General features: G+C 35.9%; 1 protein-coding gene across 21 annotated transcripts in view; it reads left to right on the forward strand.

Moving 5' to 3' along the window:
• SGCZ (sarcoglycan zeta) overlaps window positions 1-22526 on the forward strand; it is a 346473-nt gene that overhangs the window by 198249 nt on the left and 125698 nt on the right. The window contains exons 2-4 of one of the 21 annotated variants that reach the window (XM_069014026.1): window positions 17669-17754; window positions 18947-19048; window positions 19235-19388. The exons of 17 other annotated variants lie outside the window; for them this stretch is intronic. The gene's annotated coding sequence lies outside the window, so the exon portion shown is untranslated. Of the gene's footprint in view, window positions 1-17668; window positions 17755-18946; window positions 19049-19234; window positions 19389-20360; window positions 20604-22526 lie in introns of all 21 variants that reach the window. 3 more of the 21 variants (XM_069014024.1, XM_069014023.1, XM_069014025.1) reach the window with 3 other exon arrangements.

Here is a 22526-nt window from a genome sequence, read left to right on the forward strand (position 1 = left end):
TTATATAGGTAGAACAATGATCATGTAAGAGCAACAAGAGTTTTGAGGTCTTTTTACTTTCTTTGGGTTTGATTCTTTTTGTCTGTTTGTAGATTCTTGCTTTTTTTTTTTAACTTTCAAGACTATTTTTTCAAAACTCAATCAAGCATTCCCAAATCATAAATTAACATCTTTTTTAGTGTAAAGATATCTAGATGCCATACAGTGTTCAGACATTAATTTCTCTTTTATGTCAACAAAATTATGCTGGAGCTGAAGAGGGTTTCAGGATGTGTAAGGATCCTGTGGCCCTAGGAGGAGCAGTGTGAACTGAATTTGGGAGAAAGGTTGTGAAGGTGGAGGATGCTGGCTTGATTCTAGAGAAAGCAACGTCTTACTTGCGAGGTCCTAAAATAAGTGTCTCTGACTCTAAAGCCAGAAACTAAAAACAACCAAAACAGCAGAAGAGAAATAGCTCCACAAAGCAATTTAATTTCACTAAAACATTACATATTACTGTAATCTTACTTTTTTAGAACTGCAAAAAAAAGCTACCTGGCTCCTTTTCTGAATACTTCTGTGGCTTTTCTGTATGAATTGTATGAACTGTGAGCTTTCTAGCCTTTATTTTTCTTCGTGGTTTTAGATCTTTTTGTCTCTACAGTATCCTGTCATTTTCGAAGCATTGTATCTGCATATTTCACACATTGTTGTGACACAGTTCAGTGGGACAGTATCTCTAAATTTCAAAATTTCTTATTTTCTGAATAGGAGATTTAATTTGGATACAAAAAAATCAGTGGTTTTTTTTATTTTATATTAATTCAACTGTGTGGAGTATCAATTTATGCAGTAGACTGTGCTTTGCAAGTAGTTAGAATGACAGTCTGGTGTCCCTCTGAGTAGGAGGGAAATCTGCAATTGATCCTCCTAAGTCTCACTGATTTTGGAGGAGGGAGTGTTCTCATGTTCAGCTGTTATTCTCTCTTATTTGTTATTTTACCCTGCAGAAGGATAGCATTTCAATATTTTATGTATTAGAGTTATGAAAAACAGTAATATTTTTATAATAAAAAACTTGAAAACAGAATCTGGGATGAAGTAAAGGTGTAAAAGAGAATACTGCTGGCATGGATTCCTCAAGTGAAGAATAGGTGTCTGGGCTTGGTGTTAATTTTGCATAATGCAATTGAATTTAATCAGGAAATGTTCACACTGAGTATTTAATTAGACTCTAGGTGATCAATCTTGGTAGGGACTTTGCTAATTATCAAGTGGCTGAGTCACTGAAAAAACTCAGAGTAATGCTTCAGAGGACTGTACTTCACTGAGGGGTTTGGATGTGTGAGCAGGAGTTCTTAAGGTGATAAATGTTAAAGAAGGTTAATAAATAGTTTAAAGTTAATAATGAAGTTGCAGGAATAATAGATGGAGGCACAGATGTATGAGAGACTAGAACTGCAGCCTACAGTAATCTGTATAAATTATATCTGATCCTCTAAGAAGTATGTAGAGGTTAAAATCCTGAGCAGAAACAGTTAAGAGAAAAGTTGTACCTCTCCTGACAAGGCCATATTAGCTCTAAATTACAACAGTAGGGATGATTCTGTTCTCCCTTCATGTCTTTCTGATGCATTAAGTGGGATTTGCATAGACCTAGATATGCTTTTGCAGAACAAGTCAAGTGCATGAAGACTTTCTCCCAAAATGAGGTAACAGTTCCACGGACTCCAAGGAAGGGTAGAAAGACTGCAAAATCAGCGTCTCTTTCTCAACCTTTCCCTGTTTATCTAAAAATCTCTGACATTCCCTTAAACTGTGCTCTGTTTCTGTATGGCTTCTGTTAATGCTTTGCATTTCCCTAACATTCCAGCGTTTTCTGAAGTTTGTTATTGTCATGGCTTAGGAATGGTATTCTTGAATTTAGTGTTCCCTCTAAAACCACAGGCAGTTAGTTTCCCCTTCCCCTTCTCCAGCTGGAGGCAAAAAAGGCAAAGATCGTGGGTTGAGATAAGAACAATTTACTGGAAACAGCAACCAGTTAAGAGAAAGAGCAGTAACAGCAAAAAATATTAATAACAAAACCTATAAGGAAAGAAACGATTCACAAGGAAAACACACGACAATAAATAATACTGGATATCTCCCCCTGCCACATTTTCTCAACCTGCAGGAACCTTCTCCTCTGAAGCAAGTCCCTTTCCTCCCACTCTCAGCAGGGACCTGAGGAGGTAGAGAAACACCTCTGTGTCCTGGTAGCCACACCCCCTTCTGGCTACTGCAAAAAATTAACCCTGTCCTGGCCCAAACCAGGACAGTTCTGTACCACTGATGACACACACAAAATGCTGGGTTGGAACACATCTCATTTCTCAAAGTTGGAGTTACATGCTCTGTAACGTTACATGCCTCTACAAAAAAGCTTCATATCCATTGAAATCTGTAACTGAGCGACTACTGGGATCTTGACACCCCACCTAGGCTTTTTTGCTATTGGTTCCTTTCTTCATCCATTAAATACAATAAATAAATCCAATCCAATAAATAGGCCTTCTGTAGTCCTGCATAAATCACCCTTGTATAAGTGCTCTCACTTTATCACCTTGCTTCCAGTTACTGTGCCTGGCTGTGAATCTAGGAATAGTGGTAACTTGATTTCAGCAGTGACACTAGCTTTCGCGTAATTAATTTGAATTTTATTTGGAACATTATCACATTTTAAATGAAGCTGTGCATGAATAGCTGCCAGGGTTTTCAGCACTGATAACACAAATCTGTGTGCATTTTCCACTTCCCTGGTGTTCTCTTCCTGCAGGACCCTGTGGTAGGGCCTTCTTTCTGCACAGAAGACAACTGGCTGATGTCAAATAGCATAGAAGTTTCAGGGATTGTTGTTAAAGTATGCTTAGTAATTATGTTTATTTCAATATTTAAATTTGTATACTTAAAGCTGTGTATGAATAATTCTACTGTATATGTAAATTCAAGTTCTTACTAAAACTCACCTAATTTTCCGTTAGTTGTTTCTTGCAGTCACATTCATTCATCAATGCCTATGACTTATTAGATTATGACTTTTGTGTTATATAGATAGCAGCAAGTTCTATCTTCTCTTTGTACAATGCTAAGCACAGTTGGATTTTTACCAGGTAAAGTGTAACACAAGTAATAAACCAAGTGTATTATATTAGTGCAGTCAAGGGATAAGCAAAATTAGTTTTGATGCACTTATGCAAATAATCTGTTTTCAGCAGTCCATGCTTAGACATATATTCTTCTACTCTCAGAATACTCATACAATTGCTCAAAGTATTTTAATGGATATTTGAAAACATATATATGTATGTATTTATTTTTAAAGCCATAAATATTAAATAATTTCTTGGGAAATAGAACAATTTCCTTAAGAATAGCAAAAATCAATACAGTGATAGTTTTTGTGCAATGTGGAGTTTGATTTCATGGGCCCCTTTCAGAAGATGGGAGTCCATATTTTTAGCTCTGCACAGTTGAGACAGTTGGGTGCTCTGCAGAGAATAAATCCATAGGCATGATGAAACTATACTGTCTCTTTCGAACACAAAAGAAAAATATTTTTGTAAAGCCACAAGTGGGACTGCTAATTTTTTTAGGGTTTTTTTTCTCTGAATTATATCTGCATGATTTAATCTCCTTACTGTCTTGCCTCATCAGTTATCTTTTTACAAGGATTATTCTAATCCTTAGTTGCTTTGGTGGTCCCAGTGCCCAGGAATGTTTTATGGAGAGTTCTGGTGGGGATGGACTTCACAATTCCAAAGCCAAAAACTGCCTATGGGTGGAGTGTGGTGCATTTTAGCTGGCAATATAGACAAGTATCTTCTGTGGATTTTGGTTTGATGGTTTAGGGTTTTAGTAGGTTATTTTTATTTGCTTGATTTTTTTTTTTTTTAATTTGGTTTTTTTGCTTTGGTTTTCGTTTTTTTTTTTTTTTTTTTTTTTTTTTTGCTTTTACCATAACTCTTGTATGTCAGGTACAGATTTGAAAAAAACTACAAGAAATTCATAGAAGAAAACTTTGTCAAGGATCATTTAACAGAACAATATATTCTGTAGCTCAGAAAATACCATTATCTCATTGTCTGTTGTTTCACTCTCTGCCATCTTAACCATTTCAGTACTCAGACAAATTATTCTATTTGCCTGTATTTTTTTGTGTTTTCTGTGAAGGTAATGTGAAAATAGATGCTAAGTGTCACTGGGACAAAACTCCAGTTGTGTTTTGTGAGGTTGTGTTGGATGATGACATAGATGACTGTTACCTTTCCCTCACCTTGGTTTCTGACTGTGTCTACCTGTGGCATTCAGGAGCTCAAGGATATTAGCCTGGAGTCAGTTGCTCTTTCTTTTTTTTTTAGATAATTTTCCCTATCTACACAAGCTTAATAATAAATCAGCTAAACAAGGTAATTTAATTTTAAATAATGAGAAAAGAGAGGTAACGTGTTTTAAGTGTTAGTGTTATACAAGAGTATACAATCACACGTCAGTCACACATTATTTCTTTCTTTTTAAATATGCATAATCAGAAGTAGGAAATATTTCCTCTTTGAAGTATTTTGTAAATAGGAATACCAGTCTTTGTCCCTGTCTGTGAAAACAATTTAACTATGCTCTGCAGAGGTCTGTCCCCTGCTAGGGAAACTGTAGTTTTTAAGTATTTTTAAGATGTTATTTATTGAGAAAATTAAGCAGAGTATGATGAATTAGTTTTGTAATTGTAAGCACAGTTATTGATGTGAAATTTATTTTAATTTCTTGACTAAGTTTTTGGTTTTGTTGTTATTATTATTATATCATTTTGCTGTCATGAAGTGTCCCCAGTGTCATGATATATTTGAAAACTAAACACTGTGTTTATGGGGTCAGATTATTTAGTTACAGGACAGAGGATGTTATATAGGTACACTTAAAGTTTCAAACTTATATATGTTCTTCAACATCAGAAAAAGGAAAAAAGATCCACAAGCTCCACGTGAGCAGAAGAACAAGGAAGGTATTTAAGTCCTTCAGACCTTTAAATGTTTTTTACTATATCAAAGAGATAGAAAAGATCCAAACCCATCTTTATATGTCCTAAAGTTTTGGATTTTCTAACTGCAGAAATTAACAGTAAATCATAAAATAATCCTCCATAACACTACTTCCATTATCTGAGAAAATTTATTTTTGTTAAGAACAAAAACAATCCAGTTTTCATCTACAATGGATGGTCTTTTGTTTTCCACTCACGGTTATTTTGACAAAGGTATTATACTGTCTACATTTATAGTGAAGCACATGTTTAGAACTTCTGAAAACTTGAGGCCAGTGGCTTAGTCAGATACCAAGCTATGGGTTTGGAATTTATCAGAAAAATCCTGAACACCTGAAGTATGCTATTATCCTATTCCATCCATCTGCACCTAATTTCCCACTTCAAATACACCATGAATCTCTCTCACTGCATCTTGAGAATAAAATATTGGAGAAACAGGATCATAGAATGGAAAGCTACGCCTTATAAAGAATGGCTCTCAAACATGGAAGAATAGATAAGGAACTATAAAATTAGGAGTGGAAACATGAAACACGTTACTTCAAATTAGTTCTAAGCACATTTGAACTATGAAGATTGCAGCTGGGCAAATGTATAAATAGATTTTTTATAAAAGCTTAAACCCACTAATAGCCGATATATTCATCAGTGTTCATTAAACACAGGAGTCCAGGTCTCACCTCAGAGCCTTTATAGCTGGGCAAGTATCATTCTGCACTGGTCCTATTTTATTATTTTTCTAATCAAATGCTGCTGACAGCTGTCAGAACAGGGTGTGCTGCTGGACAGACCTTGGGTCGGAGCCAGTATGGCAGTTCTTGAGATCTTGAAATTTCTTTTAAGAATATTAAAATGTTAATTCTATCATTTTGCATTGGAATATTTAGAGCAGTTTTGGAACTCTTGGAGGGATTTTTTAGTTTGTTTTGATAAATACATATTTTTGAACAAAACCCTCTTACACCCATAACTGAATGTATGTGTTGGTTTTGATGTTATTATCCAGAAATGTTTCTAATTTTGGATTGTTGGTATATTTGTTTTCACTTTTCTGATAAAAGCTTGTTGACTCTGATATATTAGGATTTGATCAGAAGAGGATTTGATCTAGCCTGTAGGGCTTGCTAGTGACCAGTTTGTTCATGGGCATTTCAGAATGAAGTGGTGAGCTGGACAAATTGCTCACATTAGTCTGCTCCTAATGGGTACAATTTCTGGGGATTTCCACAAAACAAGGTTTAAACAATTTCTAAAACTCACTCCCCTCTGCTTTGTCAGGGGGAGAGTGGATATCCTGTTCATTTTGAGTTTGTTGCACTGTGTGTGCACAGTATCTGTATGATGCAAGCAAAGGAGTTCTTGTGTTCAACCCTTCTCTGCACTTGTAACAAGTTGTATGGGCTATTCAGCTGTAAGGATTGGAGATCAGTGGACCACACAGAGATTACATTTTTAGCTTAGCTGTTATGAAGTATTTTTATCTATTGGGGTCTGAGATAATGTTAGAACATCATCATCTAGGATATCTCATATCAAATGTTACTGATAGGTCCCTCAAATACAGAAATATAAGATGTTTGAGAGTGATGTGATCTTTCATTTTAGTCCCTGGTGTGAGAAAATAAAACTAACACTTATAACAAAATAACATGGAAAAAATATTAGAAGGACCTTTAAAATATCTTTTTTTCTTAAACGGTTGCATCCCAAAATATCACATTTCTGTTAGGTAGGGATGCCTGGTGTCCACCCAAATCTCTCTCTCTTCTTCCCATCTATATACATATGTGTTTGTGTGTGTATAATTTTGTGGGTTTATATGTATGTATATCATATTTTCTGGAGGCTTTTTTTCCTTCATTTTGTTATGAAATAACGTATCTATAAAAAAGAAAATGTTGGAATCTAATGTAAGTGATCAGTGTTCACATCTTCCATGCTTCAGGCAAGTTACACTGATACCATATAAACAAAACATAATGTAATTGGTTTCCAGCTCAAGAATAATTCATCTAGTATTCTACAGGATATCATTTTCTCAAAGCACTGGAAGAGAACAGCAAAATTTTTCATTAAAAATCCTTTCTATATCTCAAATTCTTCCTGTAGCAAATATTGTTGATTTTTTTTTCTCCTTTTGAGAAGAAAAAAATAAAATTATAAATACTGTTAGTCTCTTAAAGGTACATAAGTACAGAATTTTATTTTTCTTTTCTATGAGACTCATGCTATGCACATACTCAGATGTGTTATAAAGTGGATGGTTTCTATCTTGTTAGTGTCATCCTAATCATCCCTGCACTCAGTAAAGCAAAGAATTCCTCTTTAGTGGTGGGTCTGGTGCTGTAAGAAAAACCCAAAAGGGACTTGAGAAAAGCATTACTGCAGTTATTCTTGGGCTTGGCATGCAGCATTCGTACCAGAGACTATGCAAAATGTAGTACTGCATGCTGTTTGATAAAATAGTTGTGATCAATGCAATTTAAGGCTTTTGATATAATTCTATATTTTTTTCTTATTTGATATAAAATGAAATAATAAGAGATGTATTTACCAGTTTAAAAACTGTCTAGTCAGTCTTGGAGCATAAATGGATGCCATAATCTCTTCAGTGATTTTATTATCAGTATTTTTCTTGATGACCTGTAGTTGATGCCAGAGATTATTATTAAAAGGAGATAGCTGCATATAGGGCACAACATATACATTGGATGTGTGAACATTTGTGAGGAAGAAAAATTGCAAACAGTACATTGTTATCATGTAGATCAAACATTCATACACATGCCATGTTAAAACACACAAACAAAACTCAAAACCCAAACCCAGACAAAAACTTGAATGGAAGTTATTTAGCTAGGGACAAAAATCATTGACTTTGCAACAGGCTGAGGGAAGTTAACCTGAAGGAAAATCTTTAGAAAAGAGTTAAAAGTCATAATGGATGATGTAGCATGGCAAGAGACTTGTGTTAGTGTAAAACATATTTAAAGTCAAAGAAACAAAAACCCAAACCTAATAAAACCCCTAAACACACCAACTCTCCAAAACCCAACATCAACAAAAAACCCTTCAAAATGAACAAATGAAGAACTTTAGCACTCATCTACTCATGCTCCTGCACCTCCAATGACTGAATTTGATTTGGAGTTGATGCCCCAATGGAAATACTGGGGTATTTCTTGTATTTTTGTATTTTTATTCCCAAAAGAATAACAATAAGACAAAAAGAACTTTAAAGCTCAACTGTGTACCTATGCAGTGGTTTGAAAATAAGTTTTAAAATATAATACTTAAGGGGCTCAATTTATTTCTCATAACAAAGGGGGGCAGTTATTTGTTCTTTAGATGGACTGTCTCACTTTTTGAAGGCTATGAGATAACTCACCATCTCATCAAAATGCTGAATAACATTAGAGATCTTTATGCAAGGCTGCTATGTGTTCATTTGGCAAGGAAACAGCTATACCTCTGCAGACACGCCGACTATGCAATCTCTGAAAATTGTACTTTTTACCCCAGGATTTAACAGTTTGAATTCCATGAGCTCTCAGTGCTGTATTGAAATCTTTTCTTGTCAAAACCTTTATTGTCTTGAATTGCTTTTTGTTGCCTCAGTTGTCTCATAACTGTGGCCCTATTAAAAAAACAAACAAACATTAAAACCAATCAACCAGAAAAACCCACACAAAGCACCCCACATCTTGTAGCTTTACTCTGGGAAAATTTTATTCCCTGCCTTCAGGTACAAAGGAGTACATTTCTTCCAAACCCAACTGCTGGTGTCACTTTTCAGCTGAAGTCATATCTACCAACTCCTTACATTGTTGTTGTCATCTGTTAAATGACATAATTTAAGGATCTACTGTGTATAACTTCACTATGTAAAATGCCTAATACAGAAGAATCAGACACGTTACAAAGGGAATATACAGTCATCACATTGTAATGACTGCACAATTGAAGTCCTGCACTACTCTTTCTACCTCTAACTAAATCCCTGAAATAACATTCTTGATAGGAAAAGGTAGTTCATGAGCAACCTATTTACTGATATGTTTATTCCTGTGAAACCTGCTGAGTTGCTTTATGCAGTGCTACCACTAGATTTTGTTAGGGTTCTTGGGTACTTTTATTCACCCCTGATCAAGAGTCTATTCACATATTTTTGACTCTGTAGTTAAAATACTAGCCAGAAAATAAAAGAGCATTTGAAAATTAATTTTAAAAATCGTCTAAACTTACAGAAGTATATTAATATATTTGATATACAAATATAAGATAATAATGTAATCATTTTCCTAGCCTTTGCATAAATCTAGGGTTCTTCCCTGACTCCCCTTCCTCCCTCCCCAACTTCTAGTTTTAAAAATGTTATTCTAGATTATAACTGCTGCTAAAGCTAAATATTGATGTCTAGAAAGAATTTTTTGCCTGATTATACTTCTGCTTATTTAAAGAGGAGAAAATCAGCTATAATTATTTAAACTTTAACAAGACACCTGGCTTAATGTACAAGCCAGACTGATTCTCATTTTTTATAGTTCACTTCATGGTTTAGAATATCAAATACTTTATGAAACCAGGAATTTCTAATTAAAGCAATGCCATTCCTCTATCTATGAAGAAAACTTCGATGCTTCGTCATCTTGATGGAAAATGCTTTTTTGTCTGTGTGTGTGTGTCTACTATACTTGCAAGTACAGAGTGTTCTTCCCTGCAAAAGCTTTTACCTCAGTTGGCATTTATTCCTATCTGCTGCAAAGTGAGCTCTGAGACTAGGACTTTGAAGTCTGCTCATAGAAGATGCTTTCTGTGAATTGCAACTATCTAATCTTGTTGCAAAGCACGTTGTATTACCTAGTGAATAGGTGGCTTACTTAGACTGAACAGCACAAAGCATTTCTGGTAAGTTCATATAACTTGATGGGCTTAAACTGGAAAAATACCCAACTGGAAGATTTATGACACTTTTATATTTCAAAGGATATCCATCAAAGGACACTTTGCATCCTTATTTTACATTTTAATAGTTGAGTTGGCTTTGCCCTATAAATAATTAATACCACTAAGAATTTAACATCTGAAATGATAAATAGCACTTGGCAGTAATAAAATATTGTTTTTATGCTAACAGGGCATAATTCTACCAGCTGGAATTCAAAAGGCATAGTAGAATAAATTGTATTACCGCTTGATTTATTGTTATAGAAAAATGGAAAGATCAAACTCCAGGGTCTTGTCACATGGGTACTTCAGTGCTGTCAACCTTTTAAAAGGTAGAGGCTGCACTGAACCTGTCTTTTGTGTATGTGAGGATTTATACCCTTCAAAGCCTTTTCCAGGAACACCAGTGAACTGTCTTGCCCTGCATTCTGCAGTGGCCAGTACAGATTGCAGGAAATATTTCAGCAAGCCTGTTAGTGAATGCTTGGTTACTGAAATCCTAACAGGGTGGCTTTCTTTCCAGCTTCAAATTTCTATTGCTTAATCCTGGGCTTATATTTTGAATTGCAGGGATTTAGTGCTGAATTGTGGCAGGGAGTTCTATAATTTAGTTGCATAGCTAGATTCTTTTTCTTTTTCTCCAAGTTGTAATTTACTTTTTCTGCTCTCTTTCATTTTCATATGACAGATATCTATGGCACTCGCTTTTTCTCTGCTCTACCTCTAGCTGTGTTTTATCTTTCTGCTGTGTACCACCTTCACACCGTCTCTAAATTAAATAATTTTCTTTTTTAAACCTTACTTTTTATATGCAAGGCTTTAATTTCTTTAGTCATCTTTTTGTTCCATTTCTACACAGCTTTATCTTACAGGAAGCAACATTTTTCAAAAGCATATACCTCTTTTGTAGCAGTAAATCTGTAGAGATATTTCCAATTATTTTTGAACACAAATATTCACGGGAAAATTGATAGATGTAACCTCTGGAAGTCCTCTGTCCCAGCCTCCTGTGTCAAGTTCCATGAACACCAGAGTAAGTTCAGCTGGTGTCCTGAAAACCTGCAAGTATGGAGCTTCTACGGTATTTCCCAACATCATGCTCACACACTGTCCTCCTCTCCTAGAAAAATGGATTTTCCTAATGTTCAGCCTCAGACTAGTAGTGTGCAATTAGTGGTCATGTACCTTTGTTATATTGTAATAATTGAGGCTCCACATCTTTGTAACTGCTGCCCATGTAGTTAAAATTTGTGTTCTATCTCCCCTCATCCACATCTTCACCAGACTAAAAAGCTCCAGTTCCCCCAGCATCATCTTGTAAGTCATGTTCTCTGGGATCCTGACCATCGTAGCAGCCTTGCACAGAACTTTCTCTGAATTTAATAGCCACTCTTGAGCTGGGGTTGGGTGAATGAAGAACTGGCCATGTATTCCAGATGTGACATCATCAGGACCAAGTAGAGGGAAATAGAAGTTTCCTTCAGTCTCATATTTAACTTGTCACCTGCTGTAAGCCTTGAATGTATTTCCCCAGGATTGGTACTCAGATAATTGTTTACATGCATGCTGTTATTCTTCCCATGTGTGTCTTGGGGGAAATTGTTAGACTTTGGCCCATCTCTGAAGCTCTGCTATTCAACTTTATCAGCTCCTCACTTATCTTTCCCATTAAGCATTATCTACAGATTTGTTATTGGGGGGTTCTGTCTCCTCACCCAAGTCTTAAAAAAAAATTTTATAATGTAGGACTTATTATAGAGTAGTTGGAGTTAGAAGAGATTTTTAAAAGTTAGTTAGTTCAACTTTACTGCAATGAGCAGGGACACCTTCATCTAGGCAAGGGTTAAAGACCCATGATGCCTGACCTCCTTTAATGTTTCCAGGGATGGACCATTCACCACCTCTCTGGGCAACGTGACTTTTCAAGTGTCATGGTGAGTGGCTTGGCAACTACATTAGCCAATTCTCTCAGGACCCAGGGATGCATGTCATCAGATCCCATAGACTTAACTGTGTTCACAACTGTGTTTGTATGGTCACAAACTGGATTTTCTGTCACAATGGGAGGAATTTTCCTACCTCAGTCCCAAATCTGCTGTCCACCCACTGGAGAGACATGGGAAGAGAGGTTACCAGTGAAGACTGAAGGGGAGAAAAGGCATGGAGTATGTCAGCCTTCTCCTCATCCATTGTTACTGGGTTGTCAGTCTTGATCATCACAGGTGCACACCTTCTTTGCCCTGACTCTTTTGGCTGACATACCTGTAGAAGCCCTTATTCTTTGCATCCCTTGCCCAGTTAAACTCCAGCAGCACCTTGGCCCTACTGACCACATTCCTGCACAGACAGGCAGCATTCCTCGACTCTTCTCAAGATATCTGTCCCTGTTTCCACTGCCTGTGCATTTGCTTCTTGTTCATTAGTTTGATCAGCAGGTCTCAATTATGTTGGTCTCTTTCTTTCCTTTTTTACCCAACTAGTGGTTTGTTTTTGCAAACAATTCACTGAAGAACATGGCTGGCTGTGTCAAAAGCCTTTTCTAAAATAGTGTTTGTCATTGTCTGCATACATATAAATTTCCATACAGAAATATCTTGCTGACTACACAGAGCATGGGGACATTTTACATGCAGGCTGTTGAATTTACTGAGCCATTTCTTCAAGCATGTGTGACTCAGAGTGTCATTAGTCACACTGAAATTGTTGTCTCCATAAAGTGACTGAAGTGTTTTGAAAATTGAATATATCTCAGTGCTCATGTTAACTGTTGTAGAATTCTCTGTAAGTTATATAATTGTTCTAGAATGGTCTATATTTTAGGCTGCTATTAAGCATCAATCAAAAATAATCTACCTTTAACAAAATTTTGAAAACATGCAATGATATTGAAGAAAATGTTATGATAGAGGTAATGAAGAACTACTGTGGAATGTGTAGAGGGTTTTAATTACTATATTTGAAAAGAACATAATCTAGTACATATAGAAATAAATGTGATTTGACATGAAAAAAATGAAAACAAACCAACCAACCAACAAAAAAAACCCACCAAAAGCCACACAAAGGGCCTTGAATATAGCCAAAGTCAACCCACTGAGACCTTTTTGCACCCAGCAAGTTTAGTCTATACCAAGTTCGTTGCTAAATAAGAATGAGGAATGAAAAGCAGGTCAACTGTGCAGTGACAAGTAGCAAGTCACAAACAATGGGTGTCCTAAATCACAGCTCAATGGAAAGAAGGTTAAGGAGGCATGGAGTAGCAGCAAAAAATCATAAAGATAAATGAGGTAAAATAAGGGTGGGAAATTAACAATTAACACATTAAAATCCACATTTTTTTACTGGTTTTGAGGATCTAAGGATTTATGGAGGTTTTGTTTGTTTGGGTTTTTTTTTTTTTGCATCAGCCATTTCATGATCATATTTATTACAGGGCAGTGGAGAAATGTTGTATTTCAACTGGTGAAACAATATCATTACTACATAACATTAAACATTTGTATATAAGTAAAATATATATTACTCATTTTAGACATTGGCAGAGCTCTGGGAAAAATTCCTTTGAATCTCATTGTTCACAGTATCTTTAAAGATACTGTCCTTTTTTCCTCCCTGAATGGTTTTATCTCAATACATTTTCACTCAAATTCATTTTTGTAGCTCCTGAAGAAAATGGCTTGAGGACTTCCCTTTTAAAAATATTTTTACTATTTTTTTTAAATTGTTTCTAACTCTTATTCTTTTTAGTTTTTTAACTGGATGTGTGCAGGGGAATGTAATGTGCTTTTTCTGGTTTGCAACTAGAATTTACTAAAAGTATCCTGGCTTACTAAACTTGTATCAGAATGACAATTGCATTGTGGGGTTTGTTTTTTTTTTTTTGTAGATAAATTCTCATACTGATGTGGTATTCACTCTTTTTTTACAGTCTTTATTTCATTTCCAGGGAAAAATACTTGGAGAGAAGGGGGGTTAGGGAGAATACTGACAGCATCCATATAAGCAAATATTATTTCTGTTCTCCTTTTATTCCCAGAAAGGAAGGAAGATGGAAGCTAGTTTAAGTTTTCTTTTCTTTTTTTTTTTAACATGTTATCAGTTTTATGTATAGTAATATTGAAAAACTTGTCATATTAATAATTTTTAAAGCCAGGCCTTCACCCCTTCTCAGTACTTCTAATTAATCATTAGTATGTACTGTCATTAAAAAGCCATTAATTTTGACTCATACTAATGTCAATACAAGATCAAATTAACCTAATAAAACAACTTACAATGTATTCCAGACTTCTGTGTTATATTTAGCCTGTTCCAAAGGGAATAAGAAAACAGATGGACCTGCCAACAATTTTAAGTTATTTAAAACTGGAATCTGTATAATATACCTATGCAGAAGGAAAAAAATAAAATCACATATAACTTGTATCCATTAACATTATGCTTTATTACTCTTGATTAAATCTAATTTTTTACATGTGTAAACTTAGGCTCTAATCTCAGAATGGTAATGCATATATTTTATCTCAGAATCTGTAGAGATAAAACACCAGATTTTTTTGAGAAATGTGGTAACACACAGTGCACGTTAGAGATTAAAAGGCAAAAGATCATTTAGGGTTCTCGTACCATATTGCTTGTTTTAATGTAGTACTTTATTTACTCCATGTTCATATTTGTTCTGCTGGTTAGTTTGTATTTTTTTTCCTCCTTCTAGTATCAGTCAGCAGCAGCTTTAATTCATCGTACAATTGTAAAATATGTTCTTGAAATATACTGGGGAGTCTTAGATATGAAGAAAACTTGTTTGTAACATAGGATACTTCAGCCAATGCAATCTCTCTTCCCAGACTGAGTGCTACATAATAGTGCAGAGGCTCAGCATTACGTGACCATATCTGTCAGTATGAGGCTCATGAATTAGCAATGAAAAAGGCAATTAAAATCTGAAAATATATTCTGGAAAAGGTGTCTTTCTGAAAATGTCTAAGTTCTTGATATAATTGAGTTCTTTAAGCTCTTTATTGGCATTGACAACCAGGAGCTTGGAGGCAGAATGCTTTGATTGTGGGACTTGAGGTTAACAACATGTATTTCCTTATCCTTTTTTCATTATTATGGAAATTTCTTATGGTGAAGATAGGAACTAACATGGCTCTAAATGCTTGCAAACTTTGGATTTATAAAGATAAGGTTAGAAATGTAGAGTTAGGATGCTTTTCAGTCTGTATATAGCATTTATCAGCTCTGTTAAGTATAACTTCTTGAACGTTTGTAGAAAATTGTGCATTATGCAGTGAAAGGTAGTACCATACTAAATTATGACATCTATATCTTTGTATCACGGCATCAAAATGAGTACCTATCTGAGAGAAAAACTTCAAAGCTCTGGGCAACCGCAGTGTAAGTATAACTAAGTAAAATTGGATTGCTGAAGGAATCAACTCAGATTGTTTATGGTCTCCATTTCTGTGTGAATGTTATGATAACTCTTGGATTTCAATTATAAGAATTTGAAATAAACTTCACATTTGACCAGGTGTCATCATAGGGTTGATTTTCAGTAGGGAGAAAAACAAAAAACAAAGAACTAGATCTCATCTTTTGTCATATTTCTTTTATTTTAAAAAACTTTGTTAAGATATTGAAACTCAGATATTGAAAATTATATTGCATATATTTCCTGAAATACTGACTAAAAATGGGTGGCAGAAACCTCAGTGCCTTCATTTGACCCATGATTTCCCCTGCAGCAGGCACTAGGAACCTCTTCATTTCACTGTGTGAGCTTCATGTTAGTTCTGCATAGTCCAGGTCTGAGCCTTGACAATATGTTCTGTTCTCTTTCTATTTTTGTAATGCAAAAAAATTGAGATAAACTCTTTAGCTTTCAAATTTAAGTAAAGTGCACCCAAAGGACCTGTTTTTCTGTGCAGTTGATCAGGCACTGAAAGAGGTTGCTCAAGGAGGTGGTCCTTGGAGGCAAAGTGGACAGTGTCCGGAGCAAGCTGCTGTAGCTGCTGTGAGCACCCAGTAGGCTGGATAAGTCAAACACCACAGGTCCAGTCCAGTTGCAATGATTCTGCATTTCTGTGTAGATACAAAAATGCTGCTAGCAAGGATTTTCTTGCTATTTTCTAAGTCCGTGAGAGACTTTTCTCTCTCACAGAAGAGGCAGCAGAGTTATGTAAACAATGAAACACCTGCAGCCTTTTAAAGTCTTGTTTATGGTATAGTAGAAAAATATTTTGACAATGGATGTTTTAGGATTTTAGCCAATCACCCCCAAGGAGTGGCTGGTCCTTTGTCCAATTAGACTATGAAGAAAAAAGTCTATAAAAGAGTTTTTAAAATAATTAAATCAATCAATCTTGCTGCACAATTCCTGTCTGCTGGATCTTCTCTCCTCCTCCTCCCTATGGCTGCGGGACACGGTGATGTACCCTAGGGCCCAGGCCTGCGGTAATATTTCTGTTCATGTTTTAATTGGCTGAAGGAATACATGCAACACTACTGATACTGCATGAAAATATTTTCTGTAATCCAAGACATATTTCTAAGTTTCCATGTTTTTTAGACCTCTTTTACAGGTGTGTATGAGGTACGTTGATAGGTTTGAATACCAGGCAAATCAAATATTATATATTATGTCTTTGAAAGCTTGATGCCCTTTTCTGTGTTTGAGTAATTCTTGCTTTGTTATTTGACAGCTGCATTATGTCTGACTGTGGTGATGCCATGATGATTTTTTTGCCTTTTCTTTTATACCCCTGTTATACCTTTTTTACAACTTCTGTATTCTTAGTGCTTTTTGTCTACATTCTTGGACTTGTTTGTTCAGCTAAGAGACAAAACATTTTAGAAGCTTTGTAGGTAGAGGATAGTGTGCCCCAGACCCCAAGGTCCTCTCCACAACACATTCTGTAAACCAAGATAGAACCATCCAGGGGAAGGCTCCTTGAGGAGGGGGGGGCTCACTTGAGCCTCTCATTGGGGAATCTTTGATAGATATGCTAATTAGTAAAACCTATAATGTTATACCCAATGTTGAAGGGGGACACACAGATAGAGACTCGGCGGGGTGCATCTCGATGCACATGACCTGGACGTGTACTTAAAGAGATTTAAATGCATTTTATACAAGGATTTCCTCAACAAAGATGAGGCATCTTGTGAAGATACATACGGTGTGTAATAGTTTCTGCATGGAAATCTAAAAAGAATCATAGGGAGAATGTCAGGAAAAGGTTTCCAAAAGTCAGATGCTTCACCCTCTGCTACAACATAGCTTAAACTGTGCATCATTCTTGATATGTCTGTCCAAAAATTTATTTAAAATCTTTCCAAATGGATATTGCTCAACCTTGTAAGATCTTTCTTGTCTAGTTTCTAGAGTCTAAATATTCTACTGACACCTGCTTGATTCTCAGTTCCTTCATTATAAGTCCACTGTTTGTTTAATTATCAGAAGGCATGAAGAACATGTTTCTGTATTTTATCATGTGCTTACTTAATTTCTCTTCACCAGTTTGAACACTGTAATCAATTTTAGCCCTTCTTTGTACGTCTCTCTATTTTTTCTCCCTCTTCTTATTTCATGTTTATTTGCATTACCCCTTGTGTCATCCTTATCCTGTTTTGGTTTTTCATTGCTTTTGCATCTCATAGATCTCATGGGCATCTTCCATCTTACTACAAATATTGTTTGATTATGTCTTCTGGCAGAGTTCATGATATTTTTCAAAGGATTCAAGGTAAGTTGATCTTTACTGCCACTGTTTTGCCTTTTAAAAGATAAATGCCAATTCTGCCTTCTAGTTTTCACCTTTACAGTTTGCTCTCATCTGTCCTTTATGAGCCCTCACAGACTTTGTACTCATAGGCTGTGTAATTATGAGCCACACAGCAAAAACTATTGTGGTGCAATATGAATAGATCAGTAGAAAAAACAGTTTGTATCAAGGACCCAAAAGCTAGACTATAGGTATGCATATTTATTTACTTTATGATTACTCTGGGGCCCTGGAGAAAACATCCCTATTATACATGTTGCTCAAAGACAGCCAGAGGAAAGCTATTTTTCAAACTCTTGCTTTCAGGTGTCCGGGCTTCTTGGCGTGCTTCAGCAAGTGCCAGATCATGTCATCTGTTTAGTGAAGGTGACAGGAACACCTGGGTCTTCTCATGCTCTTTTCCATCAAAGCAAATCTTATTTTAGTTGTTGTTCTCCTAAATGTAACACATAGTGCCCGTTGCTTCCTGGCTTTGTGTTTGGGTATTGGCTAGAATGGAAGAGATGGTATCTTCAGTCTTGAGGAGGAGGCAAATGATCAAGTTGACACCATGAAATTATGACTTTCAATGTCTCAGTTCTTCCTTTGTGTGAGGAAGAGGCAGGATAAATGAGGGAGGATATGCAGTTTTGCATTTGGACAGATGGAACTTCAAAATCTTGGGGATGACTGACAGTAGATAGAGAACTTATGGATGCAAGGCAACATAGGTGAGACCCTTGACCATGAACTGGTATTATGACTGCAATGTTTTGAATCTTCTATGAGCCTGAAGAAGTTGATTGGAAAGGAAAGATGGAAAATTAAATCATTGTTAATTAAAAAAAAAGAAAGAAAAAAAAAGCAGGCAGGTGAGACAAGCAAATCAGAAAAGTGCTGAAGAGGTATATGGCAGCAGAAGCAAGAAGATAGTATATTCAACCATAGAAGGTCTTGGTATAATATAAAAGAATACCCTTAGATGAGGTCATCTGTGTGAACTGGTTACTGACCTTGAGACCTTTAGGCTTGTAAGTGGCACAAGAACCAGAAGGACACAGGAGGTCTCTGTGGTTTGAGAGCATTCTGTCGGTGCATGTGCACTTGGTACTTGCTGTGGAACTTGCTTGTGCTGCAGATCACACATTGATTCAGACCTTTCTGTTCCTTTTAGAGACTGTTGCTGCACTTTGAACAGATCTTCTGATTTAATTTCATCCAAAAGGAATCCCCTTCACATGCAGAAAAACTGCCCCACAGTGTGAGCCAACATGGAGTAAGTGGGGAAATGAGGGATTGCTGCACTCTACTGCTCTGAGCTATGTCACTGTTGTAGACAACTTTTAGCTAATTTTTTATCATTTGCTGATTTTGTATACCTCAAGATGAAGTTTGTTTCACTTGGCTTGAAAATACTGAGGTTATACAAGAATTCATAAATGCATTCATCCTTTCCTTGCAGGATCTTAATCCTTTATCACTGGTGCACCAATTAAAACAGAAAACCAGTTTATGTTGGCCTTTCGACTAAAGAAGGAATTTTAAAAGCAGAAAAAAAATGCATAAGAAATGGCAATATTCTTCAGTATCTATCAGAAGCCTTTCTTCTCCTTTGGGTAAATAAGTTTTTAAAGAGCTACCACTTCACTCTAATTTCTTTTCTCACCTTTGGCAAGTCTCCCAGGAAATTTTTTGCTAAGAGTCCTTTTAATGGAGTTTGCCTTCTTGAAACACACTGCTTTTAGTTTGAATTATTTTCCTTCTAACTTTCAAGAATTTTGTCCTTTTGTGACCAATCTCAGCTATATTACCACTTAATCTTCCCATTCACTCTTCATTCTCTGTTAATTGGAGGCAAATGGGAAGCAGTGCCTAGTCCCCCCCCTTATTACTCCTCACTAAAACATTTCAGAAGCTTCCTCTTCATCATGGGTCCTGCTGTATTCATAAAGAATGTTAGGCAGTAACCTATATTATCATTGAGGTCTGTGCTCTGGTTTACTCTTCACAAATACATCATCTAATCTGTCCTTCTGGTCTTTGAGGGAAATCCCAGAGTGGTAATGTTGTATGGGGTTTGTTTTGTTTTTTTCTTTAAGTTTGTACATGTCCTTTTCAGTCACTTAGCAGTTCTTTCTCCCTTTTGTTCTGAACCTCAGAACAAGTAGATTCATTCATGTTCCCTTACTGTTCTTCCTCAACAAGATGTACTACATGAATTATAATTCTTCAACCTCCTTCTCTCCATAGATTGTTATATTATTACTACCATTACAAATCAGCTGTATGAGGTAATAATCAGGTGGCTGGTGAATTTCAAATCCAGTCTAACTCATGATTCTTGGGTTAGTGATGTATAGCTTCTGTTCCACTAGCACTGAGATGGGTTCTGTATTTGCTGTTGGGGATTGGACCATTTGCTTCCTTAATCAGCTACTTTGGAGGGAGTCCATTTCAGCCTCCATGTGTGGTACTCCTGCATTCCTTTCCAGCTGGTCAATTACTTTTTCACTGGAACTCCTCGTTCCTGATGTTACTGGTATGCTTTTTATCATATGGGCTCCTCTGCTTCACCTCTTTCTTTATAGGTCTTCTACCATTTTCCTAAAGGATGTGTGCAGGGACTCTTTCATTCCTGGTTCCAGCTTTTGGAAGATATAGGTCTGTGTTCCCTGGTTTCAGCACAGAATCTGAACTGAAGAATTTACCTCCACAGTTCCTTTGTGGGTGCAACAGCAGGTAGTTTCTCTGTGTCCAGCCTGCCTCCTCAGAGCTGTAGACTGAAAATGATCTGATGACAAAGGTGATTCTGATGCTGTGCTTTTAAAAAGGTGAATTGTGATACTAAACTTCTTTCTAAATTCCTTTCTCCAATCTGTGTCTAAAGTTGTCCTGTTATGAATGTCAGCAAGCCACTGAAATGTTGATTCACAAGTACATATCTTTCATTGTGCTTCTGTGATCAGTTTAGTCACACTAAAGGAAATTTATGATACCTGAGAACATGCTATCATCCGTCGAAATGATGTAGTAATTCTTTTTTTTATGTTTTCTTGTGAAATTATCCCCTTTACAAGACTTCTCCCATTTGCTAACGTAACTGATAACTTCTCAGTTACTTTTACCACGCTGAGCTATTTGCAAAGAGATTAGGTAGGTCCCTTTTCCACTGTGGTTTTAACACTCCTCAAAAAACTGAAGGTATTTTTACTCCTTTCAGACTGCAGAGAGGGAACTGGAAGCTATCATTTAGGAGATGAGTTTTCTATTGAACAGGCTGCTAGATAAAAGAGGAGTTATTTTCGAGCAACTTTGTGGCATTTCTTACACTTTCATTTTCTTTGCCCTTATAGCGTGAGATGGATCTCTGCAGTGAGCTACTTTGCTCTTTGTCTCATTTATTTTATTGAGTGTATCAATGGAGCAAGGTATTGTTTATTGAAAGATGTGTAGAAGTTCTTTTGAAAAGCATGCAGTGTTTGTACTGTAATACTAAATAACTGTCTAAACTTAGATGATATAAAGACTGCAATGTTATATAGTCACACTTCTTGAATAGTAAAATTCTTCAGCTCCCTAGTTTGATACAACACTTTGTCCTCACATGAAAATAATAATTTTTGGTTTTGACAGTAATAGGTTCCTTAGACTGGACTGCTTTGAAAATTGATTTCTTTAATGCTATGGTGTGATCAAGGAAGCAGTGTAATAGGTCCTACTCAATGATATTTGTTTTGTTATAAGAAAAGCACACTTTGCTGAATATAAATGCTAGTCCAGGGAGCTACTGAAGGATGAGCTTGGCTGTGGGTACTTCAGTACCTCCATGGTATGACTCACGAGGTTATTGTAAGTTAAGCCTTTATAATGAATACAGTCACAATACAGCAAAATATTTAGGAAGATACATGTGCCTTAATATAAGAAAGTAAAAATTAAGACTCGAATTCCTTTGGATGCTGAAATCTAAATCAGCAATTATTTTAAATTTAGGACTCAAATCTGCAGATGAGAGTCTTAGCTTGTGAAGCTTCTCTTATAATGTCTCTCAGTCTTTTCTGATGGGGCAGCATGGATTTTCTGGTAATATTGCAAAAGTCTTTTGGGACAAAGAATGTTGGTATTAAGGATTTTGTGGGCAAAATACTTCATTTTTTTCAAATAAGTTTTTTATTACTTGTATGAACTGGATTGTTACCTAGAAAAAAGCAATCATTAGAGTAATTTAGTTCTACTATTATATCCATAGACTAGTTATCATGTACCAAGGTGGTAAAAAAAAAAAAGGTTTTCCCTTTAATATACAGGGTAAGTACCTAATAAGTACATAAAAGGGAAGCTATTGTCTAGCCAGTTTGTGGAGTCAAATTTTTAAATTCATTTGTTCTGATGACCATATCTGATTTTTACCATATCATCAATCAGAATCAGAATATTGCAGAAATACCAGACATGCTGAAATAAACAAGTGAGATAATTTTTCTCTGCTTAGCCATGGCAAATGTTCAGAAGTTGTGCTTGTTCTGGGTTTTTTTATTCTTCTTAGAGAGATCTGGGTGATAATGGCCGACTAGGAGCCACATGAAGCATTAAGATGCAAGATGACATACAAAGAAAATGAACTGTGATTATTTAGTCTAAGCAATAATGTATCTGAAGGACAAACAAAAGTAAAGTAATTGCATTACAGCTCTGGAGTTTCAGGCTATGTATGAGAAAATACTTTTAACTGTAAAGATAGTAGAGGCAATATA

The sequence above is a fragment of the Aphelocoma coerulescens genome, chromosome 4 (assembly GCF_041296385.1).
Source record: "Aphelocoma coerulescens isolate FSJ_1873_10779 chromosome 4, UR_Acoe_1.0, whole genome shotgun sequence".
Lineage (NCBI taxonomy): Eukaryota > Metazoa > Chordata > Aves > Passeriformes > Corvidae > Aphelocoma > Aphelocoma coerulescens.